Here is a 20,377-nt window from a genome sequence, read left to right as displayed (position 1 = left end):
TTATTTGGCTACTGAAGTGAACAGAACCAAACTGGAGGCTAATAAAAGTCAAAACACTGCCGAAGGCCACCTCCAGAGAACAGCTATGCACACACACACATACACACACACACACTAACACACACACACACACACACACACATCCACACACACCAGCTGGTTTTCAATTGAACTTGTAGTCAGGTGTCAAAGGTACTATAATTCAGTATGTTCATTTAAATTGAGTGAAAGAGGGAGAGAAGCTTACAGGAGGTGATTGAAACTGCAAGTAAGTTGATGTTTAAATGATGTGATGGGAAAATAAATGCTCCTGGTTGGTCAGTCAACATGTTCTCATCCCAACTCGTCACACATACCACCACTTTGTCACTTTAAGATTAGGCATCAAAACCACTACAGTTTTAGGAAAGAACTACATGCTTGGGCTTAAAACTACTAAGTTTGTAAAGTGAAAATGATACTGAACGTTGTGAACACGGGACACGAATGAACAGCTGATTGTAACGTGACGTACAGGACACAAACAGTGGTCTCCTGGAAGAAAGCCTTCTGTTTGTTATACTTGCCCAAAGTATTTCTGTACCAAATTTCAAGACTTTTGACCAGTCAGAACAAAGTTGGGGCATTTTTCCGTATCATACTAGATATAGTCTTTTGCCACAAATGGATTGAAACTCCACGTGCTTTGAGTTGCCTGAACATAACACTTACAACATATTTAAGCCATGTGAGTAAGCCAAGAGCTGCCTGCTGAGTACAGCTGCATATACACAGATGTCACATAGTTTGGTGGTAACAGGACATGGTTGTGTGTAATGTGACTTAAATCCGGAAACAAATGTTCATTAGATGTTCACTTCCCCTTACTGTACTATGTGACTTAATTTAACCACACCCAGACCATTACAATATCTGTCACATAGCCACCAGTATCTTTGTTTTGTACATTACGTCATCGGCCAATTAGGTTTGTCATGATTGGAGATTTATGATATAAGACGGCATGGTCATTTTCTGAAATCAACCTCACAGTTGTCAGCAAAGATAATCCAATTCTTTAATCTTGTGTTCTAGTAAGAGAGAACATAGATCCTCTGAAGTTGGTTTCAGGGCTTTTTGCATGTGAGCAAGCCGCACAGAGACAGAGAGAGAAAGATGAAGACGTATCGCTGAGTGCTCTCATGTAGGAAACATCATCTCCTCACATTCAGCTTTGGTTACAAATTCAACACAGCTTTCCTTTTCTCTGAAACCCGTCACCGCTACAAAATGAGCGCATACGAATCTCAGCAGGTCACGACCCTCACAAACAGAACAATAACAACAGATATGTTTCATCTATACTGGACACAAACACAATCCAGAGCTGGGCTCTATTGTATATCGTGAAAGCAATTTGGTGCGACAAGCTGGCTAATAAGCTATAAAAGAATACAAATGAACATGACCACATCGGCACGAGGAGGCAATTTTCTGCTGCGGCGCCGAGGCACTGCGAAGGTGAAACAGGGTGAATGAGAGAATGAAAGAGTGAGAATGCAAAACACGAGGGGTCTCGATGCAAAAAGGGCAAGCGGTGGAAAGAGAGAATGAATGAGAGAGAGAAAGACAGGAGCACGGCAGCGATGGGTGGAGGGTGAGGGGGTGAAAGAGACGGAGGAGGATGCTGACACACTGAGAGGCGACGGAGGGTGAAGGAGAGTGAAATAGGTTTATTGAAAACTGGAACACAGCAAAGGAGATGATGGAGGAGGACAAGAGAAGAGAAGCTTTATTTATTTAACCAGGAAGTCCCTTAAGATTAAAATCTATTTTTCGAGGGAGACCTGGCACAAGATTGCACGCTATGACAAAAATTATGAAATATGTCACAATATGTGACATGGGCAATTAAAAACTAAAATCTGAGAAAGGAAACCTTTAACCAGGGATTAATGGAAAAGAGAGAAAGAGCACTATAATTGCGGTAACTCACAATCAAATAAAAATGTAAGTACTACTGTAAATAATTGATTAATTATTGATGTTCACATCTCTGCCTTTGCTAATACTGCAGTAAAATATAATGTGAGAGGTTATTGAATTGATTAAAGGGTTAATGTTTTATTGAATTTAAAGGAACAAAATAATAATAATAATAATAATCAGTAGTTTTCATCCTCATTTTGCTGTCGACATAAAGTGTCAAAAAGACAGAAAGGAAGGAGGGAAGGAAGGGAAAAAAGCATAAAAGGAATTAGAGATTTAGATTTTATTTGTTTACACATATAAAAAAGGTAATATTACATACAGTGAATATGCAACAAAGGGTGTAAAGAGGTAGAGAAAGCAGGAATCTCATTGCTAGATGGCGACTGTTGATTTTGCCGGCTGAATTGAGAACTGTCGCTCGCAGATTATATCAGCTCCATTTAGCTAGCTAGCTTAAGGGGTTTTGTGACTTGTCAATTAGGAGTGTTCTTTTTTGTTTTCACTGTTTCCCACAATTTCTTATTCATATTTTTGTGGAAGCCTATGTGTAGGTGTTATATGCTTACATAAACAAGAACAAATGTGTTGGAGAGGTGCAAAAAAAAAACTCAGAGGGGCTTGATCGAGACAGTGCATATCTTAATCAAATATAAAAAGAAAGTAAAATATTAAAAAGGATGGTAAAGAGAGAGAGAGAGAGAGAGAAGATGAAAAAAGGAAAAAGATAAGATTACACACACTAGCAGGCATCCATATATGCAAGTAGACAAAGTGATGAAATAGGATTAAGATTCACATTATTATATCATCAATAAAAACTCATTATTAATAAGCAATTTGCAGGGATACTCCATAAGGAAAACAGCAGGGAAACAAACCTTTAATGGGTTAAAAATAAGAATGAGTCATTTGTTATTACTATTAAATGTTAGAGAAGGAAGGACACAATAAAAACATAAAACAAATCAGAGAGAAAAACTGATTAAATGGAGAAAGAGATGGAGAGGAAAGAGAAAGAGAGCGAGGTGGAGGGATGGGGGTTGGGTCGGGTGGCAGCTGGTTTGATTACCGGATTATGAGGAGCCTCACTCCCCACTGACCTCTAACACACACTCACACACTTGCACACACACACTAAAATCCAGAGCCCTTCGTAATAAATGAACAGACAGAGGGAGGAGTGGCGTTACGAAGGGACAGAGGAGGAAAACTCCCACAGAAAATCATCAGGGAACGTTTTAATGGAATCATACGGAGAAATGGATGAAAATCGATGGATAGTGAACAGAATGTAGCATGGCCGACTTTCAAATAATACACAGCATTAGGTGGTGTAATTAAATGTCACCTCGTCTGCTGGGGCTAAAAGCCAGCTTTATTATGAGCCTGCTGGATCACGATGCAAAGACGCAGTAGTAATTGACGCTGATCTCTCATTGTCATTGAAATGAGACGGGGATCTATGAAAAGACCCGGGATTATCTGCTGTAGTAGGACCCAATCTAACATGCGTACGCACACATCCATCATAAATGCACACATTCACTCTAATTTTGTACAAAAATACACCCATCATTGACACAAAACCGGCCCCTAACTCTAACTTTATCCATCACATCTACATAAATGCCAACACTTTCCCTATTCACCTAAACATTAAAGGACTAGTTAGACATTTTGGGACATATACGCTTATTTTGCTTTTGGCATTTCAGCTTTATTTGATAGTGAGAGACACAGAAAGGAAAGGCAAGGGAAAGAGAGGGGATGACATGCAGCAAAGGGCCCTGGGCCGGACTCATACCCGATGAGCTACCAAGGCGCCCTGCTTGCTTTTGTGGTATATTTTCAAGTCTTGCACATGACCGAGAGGCCCTAAGGGTAAACACATGGGTAAGAAGCATAAGTTGAGAATATGGTCATAAGATATGACCAGGGGCTGAAAGATAAATATGTAGGACAAAGGAGCCATGCATGGTTATATGCTCAGCTCAGATGTTACATGACATGAACCCGATATAAGGAGGCGCAAGAGCTCCGAAGTTCAGGACTCTCAGATTTGACTTGAGACCTCCGGACGTTCTAGACGTTCGTTATGACATTTGTTGCTTGTTTGTAATAAACTCTATTATACCAAAAAGAACAGTGTCCGCGAAGCATCCTTCATCATCACTTCAACAGCACTGTCGCAAGAAAGATACTACACTTTCTTGTCTAGAGATAGATGAGAAGATCCAATCCAATATCACGCCAAAGGGCAGGGAAGATGACTGGCAAGTCACAGATACAATTTTGCAATATATCTGACAGTACTGTACACATATTGCTGCATATACTTCACATCCACTACACTCAGAGTTTAAGCTGCTCCCGTCTGGCCGTCGATTTATGATCCCAACGGTCAGCCGGAACATATATAAGAAGTCTTTTATTCCCTCTGACATACAGGCATTGAACTCAGAATGACTGCACTCTGGGACAATAGAGGTTATTTTATAGGATGTGCTCTCTTCTATTATTTATATAACCTGTTGCTATACTGTACCTGCCCATTGCACTATTGTATACTGTATATTTGTATGTTTTATCTATCTCTCTCTCTCTATCAATCTATCTATCTATCATGTATGAAGGTGAAGTACCAGCAGGAGGCAACAAAACCACTCACTTAGGTTTAGGAAAATGTCATGGTTGGCCTTAAAATAAGCATGTAAACTAAGTACAATACATACAGAAACAACGTAGCATCACTATAGAAAACACGTCACAAACGTTACTAACGTAACTTATAAAACCAAACACTGATTTCCTGGTTGAAAGTCCTGTGTTTGTTGGACCCATCAACCTGCACACCTGCCCACCATAAGCAGTCTTTCTTACTTTTTATTCTACGTCACTAGCTCTGAGTGTAGCATATTCACGCGGATGCATTTACATTGCAGTCAGTACAGACTACATGGCGTACACATGACACGCCTAAAGCATGAAGAGCGTTCTTATTACATGCTTTTGCCTTCTGCGTCATCGTGTCATTCACACGCCTTGTGTATATACTGATGTGAATTTTGACACAAAATCACATCTATGCCAAAAAAACAACAACCCTGCAACAATGAAAAAAAACTGTGGTAGTTCAGATCAAACACGACAAATTGTACCTCCTCGTCGTAGATATTTATGGAATATATATGCATGTCTGACAGATTTTGATAACTGTATAGATAATTTTGCATGAGATGGCTCAAACAATGAAAGAAAGTTGAGAAGTTGTGAACAGTATGACAGTTTTGCTGAGAATCAACTCATCAGCTTTGATCAGCAAGACGTGCAAGTTATTATTGTACTGACTCTTTTGTACACATTGAATTTGCTTGAATGATTGAGAAATTCAAATCTGTTGTGAACGACAAACTAATTGTTCAGAGATTTGAACTTTTTGTTTGAAGAATTGAACCAAAGCGAATGAGAAAACCTGTAATTGAATCTATATTGATCATATTGGTGAGTATACAGTAGACTGAATTTGTACCCTAAGATGTTTTATTTCTAAAGGATGATAAACCACTTACTCCACGCGTTCTTCTGAAAGATGGTGCTATTTTTCTCCTCTTTGCCTCCAACCAATCCATCTGCCCCAAGGTTATTTATTCTTTTGTTGACACACTGTTTTGTGTGCAATTGCCATGTTGGACTCCTGCAGACTGTGTGCCTAACTGTTTCTGATAAGAAGAAAAATACTACAATTTCCTCTGAACATTTTCCCTCTGAGTCACAAGCTCCCAACAATTCCCTCCAGATGTCCACAGTGGACAACAGTGACATTCAAAAAGGAACATCTGACAACTCAACAAAACATGTAACAGACTAAAATTAAAAATACTCTTAAATATCAGCAGCTGTTGGCCCTGGCAGTTTATAACTGTGATTGTATCAGCCTTCGGGGGTATTATTGCCCCAAGCAGCCATTCAGTTCTGACAGTGAATATCTCCGCTTGGCTTCCCTTCGTGTCTACAATCCAACTAATTTGGCCAACCTGCATCACTCATCCCTCCACATATGAAGCCAATAGGAGGTTTTAAATAGAAAAGAAAAACAACCATTCAAGCTAAACGGCCATTTCAGCAATTAGAACCAGCAAACTGTCCACTTCTTGTCAGCAGCTCAATGACTCATCCACTTCCTTCTCTGAGATCAGCTACACATTTCACACAGCTACATGCTAATTGCAGTTCTACTGGAAACACAAAAGTCATAACCAATAAGTCTGCAGAAACATAAAGGTCATTTTCCAAAATTTCTGCATGGTAGGATTTTACTTTTTTTCTGTTACAAGTTAGCCAACTGAGGATTGTCGTTGCAGCATCTCAGGAAAAATCTGGTATAACACTATAGACCTAATTATAATGTTTCCTGCTGTGTTAAAAAGCACATACTTTTCCACAAGAAAGTGTGCAAAAAAAAGTAAAGTGTTAGAAACTGTATGCAGGGATTCCTTACTTCACCTCAATGAGGAAACATCATTTTGAAATGTAACCTTTACTGACGTTGATTCCCTTCTGTTAATAAAAGCCATCCATCCGACCATCTTCCACCCAAAGAATTTTAGTTTCCAACAAAATGTCAGGCAACATTATCAGCTAGACAAATTGTCCATTTATACCAGGGGTGGCCAACATAAGGCCTGAGGGCCAGAAACAGCCTGCCAAAGGGTCCAATCCGGCCCACTGGATGACTTTGCAAAGTGTGAAATTTGCAGAGAAGTCATTGATTCCTCGACTGACTGACTAACTGACCAACTGAGTGATGAAGTTACATGATTGGTTGAGCAGCGCGTCCACTAGTGTCCTCCCCGGACCTGTACCGCTGGATTTAACATTATAGACATGACCACTAACTATTTGTATAACAATTTAGCCACATATTCCCAGACTGACCATACACGGTCCAGCCACATACTCGGTTTTGACCGAGTCCTGTTCAATAAAATACACTGCTAATCCTTTCTGTCTACTGGGGGTCGCTCTGTCTTAATAAGAGTAACAGACTCTATGCTGGATACACTGTTATAGATCCCACATGCTTACGTACAGGCTACGTGACACAATACTGTCAAGCATATACTATTCATGCAGGAGCCGCAGCTGGAAAACGTCTTTGTCAAAAACGAGAAAAGTGGACAGAGTGTCGGGTGTTCCTAGTTCCTATTTCTTCACAAAGGTAAATGGGAAGCCAGTGTGCTCGGTGTGTTCACAGCAATGCTCAAAGAATATAATATTGGGCGCCACTATCAGACTCATCATGGCCAAAAATACAAGAACTTGCAAGGACAACTGAGAACAGAGAAGAGAAAAGAATTGTTGGCAGGTTTGAGGAAACAGCAGTCTGCTTTTAGTCGTAGCCAAAAGATCAGCGAGACATCTCAGGTTGTTCATCATCAGGTTTTGTAAATGGATTGTCCATTAATTGTGAACATTTTCAGAATGTACTTCTTTGCACTAAAAGAAAGGGAAACATTTGGAGGTGTTGATATGTATAGGTTATAATGCAGTGGTTTTACTGGGCTACCAAATTGGGCTGTATGTGGCCCATGAACTAAAAATGAGTTTGACACCCCTGATGTATTCTCATTTGGCCCTTTGACAACATTTTGAACAAAAAGGTAAAATAAATACCAGTCAGTAATGGTCACCACACATCCATCCCTGTACTTTATAGAAAATAACTCTAATTATTTATTAACTGAAGAAATTATGATATAGTTAATGATTAAATGTACACCCTGACTTGGCCACAATTTAAGTATATTGATCTGATAATGCTAAACATTTCAAAGATAAGGTTAAGCTCTATATTAGGGCCAATACTGATGCTCAATAAAGAGAGAAAATCCAGTGTAAGTCACCTACGATCCTTTAAATTCCTCCCAGCTTATAGGATTCACAGGTGTCAATCATTTTGTCAGACAATATCTCACATCTGTAAAAGGGCTGATGTGTCATTTTGGATAGAACGCCTTCATATCCAGAACTAAATCAAGAGGCATCAGGTCTATCTCAGTGAAATATAAAGACATGAAGCTATTGTGAATTACTTTTGAATCCCGGTGTCCATAACTTCCCAATAAGCCAGGAAGTCATAACTAATGCATCGCCCTCTCTCCGTGCCACTCTGCTTTAGCGTGCATGGAAACAATAAAACATTAATAACCTCCAAACTCAAATCCCCACAAATGGAAGGTTATTTCGGCGTCTTTGGCACCCCGGGAAAACAAAGCATTTCGTAAATAACAACTCGGAGAAGCTTCTGCGAGCTTTCACGGCTCCTGTGGGCTTCGGGCCAACACTTCCCCCTTCGTGTGTCCGCACTTCAAAGATGGAGGAGAGCTCGGGGCTGACGTGCATAAAGCCTCTAAGAATAAACACGCTGATCTGGAATCATCAGCGAGGTCCCGTGGATGCGTGAACATCAATACGCCGTGAGAGAGAGGCTGGCCTCTGATCAGTGCTCCCGCTCTAAGATGCTTTGTGGGTACACGGTCCCCAGCGACTCAAAGGGTTGAAGGAGTTCAGTGCTATCTCCCTGCGCCAGGTAGCCTGACTAATAACACACTGAAAGCTTCTTGAATGTCAGAGCATCCCGAGCTCGCTTCCTGGAAATCCGGACGGAAATAGTCTGCAAAGTAGCGTACAATATAGAAGCCCACAGCTGGAGCTGACAACAGCCACAGAAAACATCTTTTAAAAGCTGCGATACAGGACAGCAGGATGGGTCACAAGGCAGAGCCCTGGCATTTTCCTTAAAGGAAGAAAGCAAGAAAAGTCACAGAGCAAAGCATGCCAAGGTTTGGAGATTCCGCTCAGGTGGTTCGTGAAGATGTGAGAAAAAGCTCTATCGCAGCCAAACAGACTTCATTATCTTCACTAAAAACCTCACAAAACTCACAGAGGCTTTGAAATTAAAGGGAAACTCACTTTTGTGTTTTCATAGTTACATTTTTAAGACAACAAATGTCTAGGAAGCTCCGTGGTGTCCTGCTCAGAGACACATCAGCTACGCAACATGGCTATTGATAGACACACAAGCTGCGTCCCAGTTTGCAGGTTTTCAAAATGACTAAATTGAGTGTCAGTACAGCATAGCCTATACGTGTAGTTTGTACACCGTTCTTGCTTTTGGTGTGTCATTTTATGTTTTCCGTATTTTACTTAGTTTATGTACCTAATTTAAGCCGAACCACAACGTTTTTCCTAAACCTAACTGTGGACGTTACCGTAGTTTTGTTGCGCGGCGTACAAATGACACGCAAAAAGCCTAAAATGCGTCCTCATGACACGTGGAATGTCCCTTCTGTGAGATCAGGTTGAATGATTGGATGGGCTTATTACAGTCACAGATGGCAGATTTCTTTTTCCTTTTTTTTTTCAGAGCATTTGATTTATTTATTGCTGTCGGGATGTAATGAGAATTTCAACAAATATAACAAAAAAATGTTTCTAAAATACATTACCAACCCTAGCTTTAACAACAAATCTGGGGTTTCAAGACGGTCTATCATATCATTTATAAATCGTGTTTCATATGTAGACTTTTAGATACAAGTATTTAAGAGAGTTGTTCAGCAGACATCAGACTCAAGGCCTCAGAGGAGGAGCAGCTCGCTGTAAAAGCAAAAGCAAACTGTTCTGTAATCCATTCAGTTTACAGCATTTAAATGTCTCTTTTATTCAAACGTCCTCCCGTTGTTACTGTGGGAGGAAAAACTTGAATATCCATTGAGTAGGTTTTGCATGAATGTATCGAAGTTCACATCTTACCAACAGGCATTTATGTCATTTTAAAATGTGTTCTGAATGGGGATCAGGGGGCATGTATTTTCTTTTATCATTCATTGTGGCTCTCAGTCTGTAAAAGCGAACACTGCCGGGGTTAGAGGTTCAAATCCATTCAGTCATTCACACATGGCCTTGACACTGGAGTCGGAGTTACTCTGTATGCACCCTTAGTACTATGAGGAGTTGGGATTAAAAGGGAAAAAAAGCCCAAAAGGGGAGATATATTACAACTAGCATGAAAAACCCCAAAACAGTAAAATTGGATTTAGACTGGACAAAAGCCGTATGTGCTGCTACTCTGAAACACACTAAACACCGTCACGGTGCCTTCAGCCCATTAGTTCACAGTCCGCATATGGTTTTAAATCCCATTTCACAGTGTGTTGTCACATCCCTTTGTTTGGCTTTTTCCTGCCTCTCCGCTGTGTTCACCGTCCTCGAAAAGTCCTAATAAAATACATGAGCAGGTTGAGTTTTCAAAACAAGCTGTGTAGCAAAAAGTGTGTATGTTTCCAGCTGTGTAACACGCCGGCAGGTCAGGAGAATAAATAAGTGCAGTAGCCGCTGAAGGAACGCTGCCGTGCTTTAATCACACATAAACAGTTTGAGGTTGTTAACGGAGCACACAAAGGACCGTCTGATGAACAGCCACCTGAAAATAAAGACTCCCGGAGAGAGAGTGATGGTCCACAGCCTCCGTCCTTTCCACACTTCCCATTCATTGTCTATGTAAGCAGCCGTGCAATGCATTCTAGTAGCGTGGCGGTGCGATTCGAGAGACGGGGAGTCAAATTGGCCGCTCCTCATTTGCATAAAGTTGAGGTCTAGGCTACTTTATGCAAATCAGCTCTGGAAACTCCCAAGAAACTTTTAAACTAACCATTGTCGATCCAAATGAAGGACGGATTCAGCTTATTTCTTGCATTAAATGTTTTCAGAAACACTTTTCAGTGAACTACTTTCATGATATACGAGAAGAAAGTTTCCAAACAAGCTGCCATGTTGTTTCCGGTTTGAAAGCTGGGAGCAGCAGCCCACGAGGGAAAGCGTTCGTCCAATTAGGCAGCCTATTAGACCGTTGTCAAACTGATAAATAGGTGTTATCGGTCGCTATGAGCCCCATAGATGTGGGTCAATAGGGGCCTACTACACCCACTAGTAGGTTTTATCATATATTCACATGGGAGATCATGGAAAGAAGGTATAAAAGGACACAACCAGCAGGTGCGGAGGCCTTTTGTCTATAGTGACAGCCCATCAAGCGTTCAATGCTGGGAAGCGAGGCGATCTCTCAGGATAAAAACAACCCTGTGGACACGTACCATGAAGGTGGACAGTCGAAATGGCACTTCATACAAATAAATAAGTGAATACATGGATAGCTGCTGAGAGCAGCGGGCCATACATTAATGCCAGTAAAATAACACAAGCGTTAACAATATTATGTACGCATCATTACAAAGTGCACACACATACACACACACACACACACACACACACACACACACACACACACACACACACACACACACACACACACAACCCAGGCCGTTGGCTTGACAGCTGATTTCTGCGCTCTGTTTGTTTTTTAAAGCCTTTTCTACCCCTGAGGTCTGGGCACTCATTATACTCAGTGCAAAGTAGAACAGGGCGACACACACACACACACACACACACACACACACACAGCAACATAATGGTTTAAACCACCCTTTTACAACAGAGGCACTAATCCTTTACGTTAAACCAGATACACTTAACTCGCACACACACCGAACACAAAAAGCCCTCTCGCATGCAGGGACTCTCACTTTTAGCCCATATCACATTCATACACACACCCTTGTGTCTATTGTACGGATAAATAACACAAATCAACCCTTTGACCTCTCTGACATGCAGACGTGACATCTGTTTGCAGCTGCATCATCCTCCATCTTGCATCTGTCTTCTGTTTGTGGTGCTGCGGTTCTGTTAGTCTTTTCTCTCAACCACAGAGACATTACGTTTGTGTGGAGGGAAAAAGCAGAACCACACTCTACTTATTTTTCATGCATAACAAGAAATGCTTCTTGTCCACAGGCGCTGTAAACAGGGCTTCAACCTATCTGCGGTTGTTGTTTTTGAGTTAAATAATTTGGTATTTTGGAGCATAACATTGTGGGCTGAAAACTCACTCCAGCACCTGAGGCAGGGTGTGTCTGCAGCAGCATTCACCGCTCCCATCACTGCGAGGTTTGCCTGAAAAGATCCCAAATTTAAATTTTCCAAACAATTTCTCCTGTGGGGCCGAGCGGCGTAATAGTGCAGCAGTAATGGTCTGCTCAGTACGGTACGTGCAGCGAAAAAAAGGACTCCTGTGATGCCAATCAACACGCCAGAGAGAATACACATCCCTGAATAATGTTTGAATTATAATTATTAATGTTCACAAGGTAGAGAGAGGAAAATTGTGGAAACCGTCCTCTAAAAGGAAAAGCTTTAACTGAAACTGAGAAATGAATCTTTGTTCGCTGTGATTGTATTCAGGGGAAAAACAATACAAGCATCCAATTTCCCCAGCTACACCCAACCAAGCATAGTAAAACAGATAGAAAATGAAACCTACAAAATGAGAATGGAAAATTTTGCAGGTGCGGCCACACAGCCTCAGGGTACATTCAACACGTTCTCATCCCAACTTGTCACATACCGCCGCTTTGTCATGCCACTTGGCGTCACTATATTTTCGCCATCAAAACCACTATAGTTACCCTTGGCATCCCTTTAGGTTTAGGCAACAAAACCACTTAGTTAGGTTCAGAAAAGAACAACACGGTCTGGCTTAAAACTACTACATTCGTACAGTGAAAATGACACAGAACGTTGCGAGCACGGGACACGAATGAACAGCATGTAACGTGAAAGTGAAACTTAACGCACAGGACACCAACAGTGGTTTCCTGTATGAAAGCCCTGTATTTGTTGAACCCATCCACCTCCCCTCCCCACCCTCCCTTAGTGTGTCTTTTTACTCTTTAAAGGTCCAGTGTGTAGGATCTAGCGTTATCTAGTGGTGAGGTGAGGAGATTGCAACGAACTGAAGCGTCTCCCTTGTGCCAAGCGTGTTGGAGAGCTACGGTGGCTGACGCAAAAACGTGAATGGCCCTCTCTGGAGCCAGTTGGAGCAGCGCCAGTACGTAGAGTGTGTGTGTGTACGTGGGAAGTGAGTGGTGAAGCATGAGAGAAAGAGCGGCGACGACTGGAGCGAGTAAAGTTATCGACTCCGGCCCAAGCAGGAAAAGTTAACAGTGTTTCGATGTAGATATGAAGGGCTCATTCTAAGGTAACAAAGACACAACGAGTCTTATTATCAGGTGATTATACACTAAAGAAAACATACTTATAAGAATATTATACTCTATTTCTGCCAATAGATCCACCGAAATGTCACACACTGGTCCTTCAAACTACGTCACCACACTCTCGGAGCGTTTATTGTCAATACCGGCGCTGATGGGTGCCTTATGGGACAGTACCGAACGCTGACAGCTGTGACAAAGCCAAATTTGGCGCTCTGGGAATGAAAATGGGCTAGTACATCAGATGATCAACCCTTTAGTTATAGACAGCTGTTCCAACTTAAACCAGATACTCTCATCACTAACGGATCAAGATAGCTGCTGCGTCAGTACAGCTTTTCATCTACTATCACCATACACTGAATCAGAGATCCAACGCAGACGTAGAAGAGCATGTGAAGGGATGTTGTCATAGTAGAAATCTAAGGACATCACTGTTTTTACGTAAGAGGACATTTTGGATCCAATCCAAAACAAGACATGGAAAGAAACTCAATCTGAAAGAGCAGTCAGACCCGATCCAAAAAGGCCCGAGGATAATTAGACCTAAATGTGGTCGACCCGTCCCGAGCCGACCCAAAGAGAGACAGAACACCAACGTTGGCAGCAGCTCTTAACTACCAATTAACAGCAGCAGCAGCTGAAAAGAGCAGCGACATGTCATTTTCCCTGCACAGTTCACACTTCACTCATTTAAAAAAGGTGGTGATTATGATGCACCACGTGATAAAAACTGATCACATGTCAAATCAACCCTGATTGACCTGAACAGCGTACTCTTTTTTTGCGTTGCAATGCATTATAGCCTTGAAGCAATCCAACAGACTTCAACAGACTCATCCAAACCAGCCCCGGTGTCTCTGGATCACTGTCCAGCTTCTCTCTCTGCAGCAGCCTTGTTTACAGTAATCATGTTAATGTTGTAACGCTAATGCCGTAATGATTTATTGATGGCACGATGCTAAACATAGCGTGGACGTTCCAGTCAGTTGATGTTCTCTCCTAATTTTCCTCACATCGTGCTTCTCAGTCCTCCCCGGTGGCTGATGTGGACTGAACCTGAACCCAGCGCAAACAAATCATTAAAATGCTATTTATGAACACTTATATTTCCATTTGCCATCTTAGCATCTTGGATCTTTGATATCTGAAGGGTCAGGAGACCTGGCCTTTGGGTAATAAACACTGTTTATATGTGATGTACTTGAAGTTATGTATTTGAATTATCGTAAATCAGTTATTAACATGCTAAAATAAGTTTTGCTTGCAGATAAAGTTTTGCTGGATCTTGATCAAATGTCCTCAGGCAGTTTTGATAATTAAAGATGGTTTTTAATTTTTAAAATGTGAATAATGTCCTGGTGTCTTAATGCCTTATTGCATAATAGAGTGTTGCAGAAGAAGTTTTTCTCCTCATTTGGTGCCGTTGTCTCTGTATAACTGTTACCCTGTACTTGGTATTTCAGACAACGTATCCTCATAAAACGTTTCGTATGATATCTTACGAAAAGTTATTCCTCATTTTTTGATCATTTTTGTTTTTCCTTCGAATGTCCAACAACACGTGTCAATTTCCGCACACAGTCTTTTTAGCTATAAATGGTCTAAACAAACAGCCTGGTTTTGGACTGTTATCAGAATATAATGGATACATTTCAGCCATCCTAATTAAAGATAAAGCCAAAGTACAAAAACAACCTGCAAGTTGCTGGAGCGTAGCAGAGGCGGGGGAAAAAAGATGCATTAATTTTCTCCGTGTGTGACATTTAATTATTCACCGCGTCTTTATCACAAACATTCATGATTGGCTACTATTCCAGCAAATTATAGAGGTAGTTTGTAATAAAACTCTGTAACTTTCTGCTGCCAAGAGTCTGAATATTTGAACTCTGTCTCTCCTGAGTTTAATGCATTACGCAGGCTGAATATGCTATCAGAGCAGATACCATATTCAGCCTGCATAACATAATGAAGTGATGTATGTACGGCAAGTTTTATGGCTTTCTCTGTTCGGGTACAGAAGAGCAGTGTGGAGAACTTTGTGTAGTTTAGCTTCTTGGGGACCTGGGGAGTTATAGTTAGACACAGCTTTTTGATAATCCAAAAATAAAATGCATGGGTCTGTTTTGACAGTGTGTAAATAATAATTATTTAAATGTAATAATAATAATAATAATAATTTATAAACAAATTATTTAAATAATATTTTTCTTAAATAGAATTATTAAATTTAAGTTAACTAGTGCCTTCTATTTTTTTGTATTACTGTTTTTATCACTGCCTTTATTCATTAATAATAATAATAATAATAAGAAGAAGAAGAAGAAGAAGAAGAAGAAGAAGAAGAAGAAGAAGAAGAAGAAGAAGAAGAATTTATAAATACATTATTTAAATACTGTTTTTCTTAAATAAAATTATTAAATTCAAGTTAAGTAGTGCCTTATATATATATTTTTTAGCTGCTGTTACTGTTTTAATTAGTGCCTTTATTTACTAATAATAATGAGAAGAAGAAGAAGAAGAATTTAAAATACATTATTTAAGTAATATTGTTTTCTTAAATAAAATCCATCCATTTCCAATTTAAGTTAACTGGTGTATTCTATTTTATTTTTTATTAATGTTACTGTTTTGTTTTTTCACTGGTTTATTTATTAGTTTTTTTCTCTTAACTACATTGAGAGAAGCCTGCAAAATGTCATTGTACCTGAGTATAATTACAATAAAAATCATTCTGTAATGAAAAACAGAGGCTGACACTTAGTGGAGCAAATCTCTAATGACTGTAACTCAAGCTGTTTTTATTCTATTCACTGTTTGTATAATGAGGTCGTATTATTTAAAGGCTTTAAGTGGACACATTTTTCATGTCTACTCAGAAAGAAGGTGTGAGAAGCAGATTTCAGGAGCAGAGGCTTCCCAGACCAACTGCAAATCTCTCAGCAGGGAACACAAACGTGTGATGCTTTCAACTCCCTGAAAACTTCTGTCAAAATATGCACACATGGCAGCACAGCATGCCTGAATTTTCCCTGTCACAGCAATGCCCTATGCATAATGCTGCCTAATGTATCACTATTTTCTCAGCAGTCATCCTGCCACTCAAACCACATTGTTATCCTTCAGAGGAGACGTATCAAATGGACTGTATTTGTTCAGAGCAGCTCCCGGATGGGGATGTGCACAGCTGTGTGAATGCAAAGTAACTTGTCATTTACAGTAAAAGAGACCTGAGTGCAAATCTAACAAATCCTGGATAAATGAAAGCTGGCAAACAGTCACCTTATCAGTGCGTTTAACTGTCACTCTGATTCCTCTCTATACGTCTCAGAGAAAAATACATTGATAATACCCTTACCCATTTGCATAAAATAACAGAAGCCCTTTACTTAAGCCGTGGGGACAGCCCACTTTCCTTTTAACACAAGCCTTGAGTTGTAAAGCACTTAACTATGTGAGGGTGTTATAGACAGACTGGCCTTCAGTGAGCTGAAAACCTCTGCAGAATAACAGCTTAAAGGGATAGTTTGGGTGTTTTGAAGTGGGGTTGTGTGAGGTACTTATCCATAGTCAGTGTATTACCTACAGTAAATGACGGTCGGCACGCCCCCAGTTTGGAAAAGCAGACAGGAGTACCAGCACGGAAGCAAAGCATTGTACTGCTGTGGACGGGGCCGGCAGCAAACCGTATTTCAGCCACCTAAAAGAAAGGCCCACCTAAAAAAATCAATATCGGTTTAAGTGTACGCTATATTTAGAATATTTTCACTGGTTTACCTTGCTGTGTAAGATAGCCCTTTCTGACGGGGAACTGAAGCCGTCGTATCCATCTATGCTCTCGCCAAAGCCACCAGACTCCATTGAAAAAAACTGGTCTTTTACCTCACAAAATACGGGGGTTGCTGGTATACCGCTGCTTCGGTTAGTTTGTTTGTGTTATTGGGGGAATTTGGTGAATACAAACTAACCAAAGTCACACAATAACACAAACTAACTAACCTATCAAGGCAGCGGTAGAGCAGCAACCCCGTCGGAAACATAGACTATATAGATGTCTCATGGCAAGGTAAACTGGTGAAAATATTCTAAATATAAAAACTTAAACGGATATTGTTTTTGTTTTAGGTGAGTCTTTCTTTTAGGTGACTGAAATAAGTTTTGCTGCCGGTCCCGTCCACAGCAGTACATTACTTTGCTTTGCCATGCCAAAACTCCTGTCTGTTTCTCCAAACCAGGGGCGTGCCGACCGTCATCTACCGTAGGTAATACACTGACTGGATAAATACCTCATACTACCCCACTTCAAAACCCCTTTAAGCTTAAAAATATGAGAGGACAAACACTGGTAAAAACCTGTTGAGGTCACAGGTTTGGTCCCAGCGTTGGTGTCATGGTTACAGTACACTAACTGCCTGCCATCTGGCTCTCTGTGCCTCTGAAACTGTGTCAAACTCATCAACCTTCTCTGCTCGGCCTGAACCACTTAGCTCCTGACGGGTGGTAGACGCATCCTGACCCTGACTGGCCTAAAGAGCGTACTTCTAATGGATTCGAACGGGCTGGTAAAAGTTTCTTTAGATCGCGGTTGTCCAGTATGTACTGTACATGTAGGTCATCGTAGTTGTTGTAGTAAGTACTGTGGGCTCATGAGGATGTGGGTTTGAGCCCATTAGTACTACTTTTTCATGCGGGTTCTCTTTATCCTCTGTAAGTAGTTAAGGTTAGGTTATGTATAAAGATTTGACATTTTGTAGGCTAATAAAACATATGTTCATAACAGATAACAATATATAGCCTGTAGAGTGCTGAGCATTGTGTACTGGCCTGTAAAATGTATGTATGAATAAATTTGTATTACTGGTTAAAACATTGAAGTTATCTCTCTTTCTCTGTATAAAGCTGTGGCAGACTCTGACCAGTCAAATCAATACAGAGCAATAGAGGGACTGGGGGTAAACACAAACAACACTTTTCAAAAGGCTATTATATAAAAACGACTTTGTTTTGGTGGTAAAACGGAAACTGTAGGGCTTCCTGGGGGGTCGGGGGAAAACCATGTTTTCATCACAACATGACAATAAACCTGGTTCATGACATTTAACATCAGTTCTCTTTTATTTTCCTACATCTTTATTTTAAAATGTAAACTGTACTCTCGCCTCATTTATCTCCATGCTTGTAGTATTGGATAAAAAAAAATCCACATTATGTAAAATGAGAATAATTCAGAACATTATGCTCTTGGGTGTTGACCTTTCTCAGCTGACCCACATGTAAATGCATTAGCTGCCTTACACATACACACATCATCAGCCTACTCACCCATAATACATTGGTGGGGTTCTCGTTAGCATCAGTGCAATGACCTGTATGTACTGTAAGTGTATTCATGGTGCACAGTTAGCACATAGTTGCCTCAACAATTAGGCTATGGTATCTTTTTCAAACACCAAACAGGAGATTGAGACAAATGGCACCAAATACGTTTTTATTTCACATTTTGACTAGTAGGAAAAGCACAGGTGTTACTAATAACATTAAAGGACCAGTGTGTAACATTTAGGGGGATATATTTGCAGAAATGGAATATAATATTAATAAGTATGTTTTCTTTAGTGTATAATCACCTGAAACTAAGAATCCTTGCGTTTTCGTTACCTTAGAATGAGCCGTTTATATCTACATATGGGATGGGATGACAATATCAGCTGTAGCCGTCTTATGAACGCGGTGCAGAGCGGCGGCGTTTAGCTAGCCAGTTAGGCACACACACTGGGACTCACATGCACTAACATGCATGTGGTGTCGGACCGGCAACATAAACATAGCATGGAGATGCTCAGATTACAACACACACAGAGGGAGAGTGACTTCATTCTCTGCTCAGGTAGACATTACTTGTCTATATCTTTACAAAAAACAACACCAAGACCCTGAAAGTGAAGCAGCTAAATGTAATTCAGCCATCATTCATTTTATTATTTACACCTGTATTTTTCCTGCTGTCAAAATGTTAACAAAGGCCAACTGAACAAGGTCTTTCCAACATGTCGACACACAAAGTCTTTGTTTCAACCTTCATCTCCCCAAAGAAGTCTAGTTAGCCACGTTTTCTTTTCCTGCAGAGCTCTGCTCCTCATTCACGCTGCTACACACATTCACAAACTGGGAGTTTGCCAGTACAACCACAGTCTTTGCTGCCGGCCACAGGAGCAGTTGGGGGTTGCTTTGCTCAAGGGCACCTTGAGCTGATGCTGTTCGGGGTGCCAAGCTGAAATGAGCTTTTTTTTTTTCTTTACTAGCTACAACCAACTGACCCTAAAGCCACTTTCATGTGTGTAAATGCAAATTTGTGTGTGTCTGTGTGCTTAAACTGCTGGCAACACGAGCACGGATGCAGCGTTTAATCTCTATGCACCATAAATATGGGAATTATCCTGAGAATCAATAGAGTGGAGCTAACTGAGAATGGGGAAGAGATAGAGAGTAGGAGAGAGAGAGAGGGAAAGAGAGAGAGAGAAGAAAGTGTGAAAGACCGAGGAAGTAAGAAAGCAAGACACGAAGCAGTGTAGTCCCAGCACTCTCTGGCATGCATAGATATTATTCATCGAAAAAGTATGAATACACTCTCAAGTGCAATGCTTTGAGCCACCTGAGTACACACACACACACACACACACAAACACGCACGTGTGCACAGGACTACGATGTGCAAACACAAATCATTCACAAGCACGTACACACAGAGAAATCTCTCCGCTATGAGAAAACACTGTTCAAACACGCACACGCATAAAAATCAGGCGGAAACACACACAAACAACACAACACATTCAGACACACACAAGGAGAGGAAATAAGGAGGGAAGACAGCGGAAAAGAGGAGAGGAGGAAAGAGGAGGAGCAGAGTTGAAAAGGATATGCCGTGGAAGAGACACAGCCCATGAGAGTTATGTGAGGATTACAGGGAAGTATTGAGGGAGAGAGAAGAGGACAGAAGGATGGATTACTGAATACGGAAGAAGGGAAGAGGAAAGAGAGAGAGAGAGAGAAAAGAGGCATAGCAGGTGAATACAGAAATAATAAGACTGAGGAGATGGATAGAAAGAGAAGAACTAAAGGAGCGGAAAAGGCAGGAGGGAAAAGAAACAAATGGAAAGAAGGATGATGAAAAATAAGAGAGAGAAATGCAAGGAATAACTGGGAAGAATTCATCCATCCATCCATCCATT

At 40.7% G+C, this 20,377-nt stretch overlaps 1 protein-coding gene across 2 annotated transcripts in view; it reads right to left on the bottom strand.

Moving 5' to 3' along the window:
• Window positions 1-20,377, bottom strand: part of celsr3 (cadherin, EGF LAG seven-pass G-type receptor 3) — a 127,609-nt gene that overhangs the window by 96,698 nt on the left and 10,534 nt on the right. The gene's annotated exons all lie outside the window — the stretch shown is intronic.

Source organism: Sebastes fasciatus, chromosome 8, assembly GCF_043250625.1.
Source record: "Sebastes fasciatus isolate fSebFas1 chromosome 8, fSebFas1.pri, whole genome shotgun sequence".
NCBI lineage: Eukaryota > Metazoa > Chordata > Actinopteri > Perciformes > Sebastidae > Sebastes > Sebastes fasciatus.
This window is presented reverse-complemented; position numbering and strand designations above follow the sequence as displayed.